Below are 4,836 nucleotides of genomic sequence, written 5' to 3'. Positions count from 1 at the left end.
ATTTAGGAAACTTTTCAATATTATCTACCAGATCAGATAATGGAGACCATGTTGAGGATCCTGACCAGACTGCCATAGACTGTCTTGTGATCCCAGACTGATGTCATTTCTATATATCTTCCCATGTTCGCCCCTCGCCAAATTTCCTTTAAAGATGAGCTGGGAACTCACTCTTGAGATGAACTGCATTATTTCTTGAATGTGCATTCTTTGGTTTCCTGAATAATCTCTGTGCCTCTACGGGCACATGCTGCAATTCTTTTCTGTCACATCTAGGACCCTACTTATCCTGAGTTCTTCCCTTCTCTGAGAATTCCTTGGGACCTTTTCTTCTCCGGCAATGAGACCCATAAAATCAGCATCTTTCAGGAAATGGATCCAGGCATGTGTGATGTTTACTTTCAGTCTATTTGGGCTGCTGTAACCAAATATTATAGACTGGGTGGCTTTAAACAACAGACATTTGTTTTCTCTAGTTCTGGAGGCTGGAAGTCTAATGTCAAGGTTCCTGTAGGGTCTGGTTCCTGGCGAGGGCTGTCCTCCTGGCTGGCAGATGCCCATCCTCTCACTATGTCCTTGAATGTCCAGGAGCGAGAGCTCTGCTGTATCTCTCACTTCTCACAGGGCCTCTCTTCTTTCAGATATGGATTCCATCCTTAAAGCCTCATCTAACTGAAGTCATCTCCTTAAAGGCCCTATCTCTTAGTCAAAAAAATTTTTTTTACAGTGATGGAGACGGAATTCAGGGCCTCTTACATGCTAAGCAAGTTGTTCTACCATTGAACTCTATCAGAAAAGATTATTAATTGGATCTTTTATAATTTCTTGTGTGAAATCTTTGAAATTCTGTGTGCTTTATTTGACACTTATAGCATGTGCCAGCTTGAACTAGCCAGATTTCCAGCACTTGTGACCATGGAGGCCACCGGCTGCTGTGTGGGACAGGCAATGCTAGACTCTTTCAGCCCTCAGCTCACAGCCTGAACAGGCAAAGCAGACAAGGTGTGTTGTATAACGTGCTGTACAATTAGCATCATTTCTAAGAAAAGCTTTATGCTTATGATTAGTCCTGAAATGTTTTGTTACTATGACTCTCCTCCTACCAGCAGCTTCTGAAGTCAAGTTCAAGCAACCGAGAGAAGTTGACGGCTCATTCTCACAGTTGAAGAAATTGTCCCCATTCACTGTTCTGTTTACCATTTACATAAGAAATCACAGGCTGCCAGAGCTGGCTGACGACTGAGCCATGCTGACTTGATGATAGCTTCCTCTTCAATTAAAACTGAGCTGCATTTGATCTATCACCCTCAGCTGTCACTTCTCACCTCCACAGAACCTTTCCTGAGACCACAATAAATGTCACTTCAAAGGTTCAGAACTGGATTTCAACTGCCAGGAACATATTAATCCTAAAACAGGCTCCCTCAAAACTGCATTTGCTATCAGTTTTGGGGATGGAGAGAGGATATGGAGAACGTTCCTTGAATTTTATACAATGAAGAAAGCATTAGTCTAAACAGGAGTTTAACTTTATCCATACTTCATACAACCAAACTTGGGATCCTCTGGAGCCTTAAGTCTGCTGTTGGTTCTGGGCATCTCAGGACATATTAGAGCCCAGAGCTTAGTTACTTTGGAGATGAAACATTCTTGTCTTGTTAGAGGAATTTGGACTATTTGGTCTTGTGGGGAGGGCACTGGAGGTCACTCTCATATATTTGAGGGCTTTCTGGAAAAGGAAATAGACGCATTCTATTACAAGGGCCCCAAAAGAGCAGAACCAGCAAACATCTTTAGCTCAATATAAAGAAGACTTTAAAAATGAGATTGTGATATCATTAATAAGACACAGAAATAAGATAGTATTTCCCTAAGGAAATATTTATTTATTTTATTAATTTTGGTATTGGGGATTGAACTCAGGTGTGCTCTACCACTGAGTACATCCCCAGTTCTTTTTTACTTTTTAAAATTTGAGACAGGGTCTTTCTAGGTTGCTGAAGGTCTCGCTAAGTTGCTGAGACTCGTTTTGAATTTGCAATCCTCCTGCCTCAGCCTCCCGAGTTGCTAGGATTACAGGTGTGCACCACTGTGCCTGCTCCTAAGGAAATATGATATACCTACTTTAGGCTTAGCACAGTCACTTGTTTTATTTAATCAAATAAATGTTCCTATAAGATAAGGGGCTGGAGTTGTGGCCCAGTGGTAGAGCGCTCGCCTCGCATGTGTGAGACCTTGGGTTCAATCCTCAGCACCACATAAAAATAAATAAACAAAATAAAGATATTGTGTCCATGTATAAGTAAAAAAAATATTTTAAAAATGTTCCTTATAAGATAAGCGTTATTATCTTACTTTTGTAGATGATGAAATTAAAGCTCAAAGAGATTCAGCACTTTCAGAATAGGTCCCAGCCCCGAGGACTGTTGCAGTAGAGGGCCCAGGGCTATCTGCATGAACAGAGAATGCATTGCTCACAAGCTAATAATTATGCTCTTTAATTGTGCTTGCTTTATGATAAAATGGTGGGGTTTTGGGGAATTTTTGGATCAAAAGTGTTCTAGCTTGATCAATGGATTAATTCATTGAGGGATTTGTAGCTGAATGGACCACTGGGAGGTAGTAGAAATTCTAGGAGGTGGGACCAAGGTGAGGAGAGTGGGTCTGTGAAGGTGTACCCTTGAGGTCTAGATCTTGTCCCTGACCTCTATCTATCTACTCTCTCTTTCTCTTTCCCTCATTGCTGGCTGCCATGAGATAAGGAGCTTTGTTCCAACACACAATGCCACACACAGGCCCAGAATCAATGGATGTAAGTGACCATGGACTAACACCTTTGAATCTGTGAAGCAAAATAAGTCTTTCCTCCTTTAAGTTGTTTTTCTCAAAAGCTGGCTAACACAAAGATAAATTCTTTTTCCTCCCTTCAGATGGGAAGCTTCTGCTGCAAAAGCCTGCCCCACCTCGTCCCCAGTTGGTTTGTGGTATCTGCCATCCACATCCCTTGAAGGTGGCACCTGAAGTCTTCTCAGTAGCCCAAGGGCTCTGGAAAGTTCAGTTTTAAAACAGTGAGCTAGAGTTCATGCTTTAGCTATATTGCAAATACATGACTATATACCTGGTTAATTGCTTATCATTATTTTTTAAAAAATTGATAATAAGAACAATAATAATGATCGTTGGGTACTACGCCAAGTTCTTTGCATATTTTATCTTCATTTAATCCCCACAACAGCCCTACAATGAAGGTATTATTATTTCCACATTATAAAATGAAGACACTAAGGTTTTGAGAGCTCAATAACATGCCCAAAGTTGTACAGAAAGAAGGTGAAATTTGATCCTGATTTTTCTTGTTGCAAATTCTACTGTTTCCAAGTAGAAGTGAATCTTTCGTCTGGGCAGTTGCTACCTGTAGCTATTGCTTCTATTTTCCTGAGTATTTTCACATTCAATTGCTATGCATCTAGGAAAGGAAAGAAAACATTCAGGACAGTTTGAATGGTGCTAAGATTGGTGGGGAAAGGAAGCAGCAAGAATTATCTTTTCCTAACCTAGTTTATTAACAATTAGCCTAGTTCATTGTATTTCCTGTTCACATTTGGCGGAGGGGGGGGGATAATAAAAAACCTACTTAAACAATAAAGGGAACATTTCATAATAATAGTCCTCTGCTACCTTTGAAGAAGCTAACTTGCTAGAAAGCACTTTCAAAGTTCCCCATTCCATCCTCATTTCATTGGATATTTGGAATGCAGAGATCTGAGTTTCATTTCTAGGAAACCACAGGCTCAGGTTAAATCCTTTGCATCTATCCTCCCTGATGCAGATTCAAAAATAAGAGTCTTCTGGGTTGGTGTTTGTGGTGATTGATTGTCTGAAGCCTTTCTATGGTTTGGATCTAGAATGTCCCCCAAAGCTCATGTGTTGAAAGTTTTTTTCCCAAAGTTGCTGTGTTCAGAGGTAAGGATTTGGGGAAGTGATTGGATCCTAAGGGCTCTGATCTCATCAACAGGTTAATCCATTGATGAACTCTTAATTTTTTGGCGTCATTAGGAGGTGGTGGAAACTGTAGTCAGAGGAAGTGGGTCATGTGAGCATGCCCTGGAAGGGTTTGTCTTGTCACCAGCCCCGTACTGGTGTGTGCTCTCTCTCCCTCTCTCTCTCTGCTTCTTGGTTGCTATGAGGTGAAAGCTCAGCTCCACCACAGCCTCTCCACCATGATGTTCTGCCTCACAGGCCCACAGCAATGGAGCTGACTGACCATGAATTGGAGCCTCTGAAACTGTGAACCAAAATAAATCTTTCCTCCTTTGAGTTGTTTTTCTCCAATATTTTGTCTCAGGGATGGAAAGCTGACTAATAACAATTTACACCATAGCTGCATCCTCTATGTAGAAGTAGATGGAGTGTGGGGGTTGTAGGGCCAAGCTTTTTGGTTTAAAGACAGTACTGGATTCAAGTGACATAAGGCAGAAGACTATGAAATTTATCTGCTATAGGACACGGGCTAATAGGAGTGGAAATTCTCCCTGGAAAGGAAATTATTATCCCAAAGCATTATTCCCCTCCTGTTGTATATTTGATTCTTGGTAGGTGGTAGATCATAGGATCAACCTCAAACATGATCCTCCTTAATACTTTTAGAAAGCCACTTACAAGGTGATGATCTGAGGAATGCTTATCACAAGGCACATGGAAATTTGAGTGCAAAAAGAGATATGAAAGAAAGGTTGATGCAATACCTCAAGACCACTTAGTTTCTCACTGACTCCCCATACATATTCAAGTGTTTCATTTGGACACCTGAATGATGAGGGCCCAAATTCTAATCTC

Source organism: Urocitellus parryii, chromosome 6 (genome assembly GCF_045843805.1).
Source record: "Urocitellus parryii isolate mUroPar1 chromosome 6, mUroPar1.hap1, whole genome shotgun sequence".
In the NCBI taxonomy this organism is placed as follows: domain Eukaryota; kingdom Metazoa; phylum Chordata; class Mammalia; order Rodentia; family Sciuridae; genus Urocitellus; species Urocitellus parryii.
Note: the sequence above shows the minus strand (reverse complement) of the source record.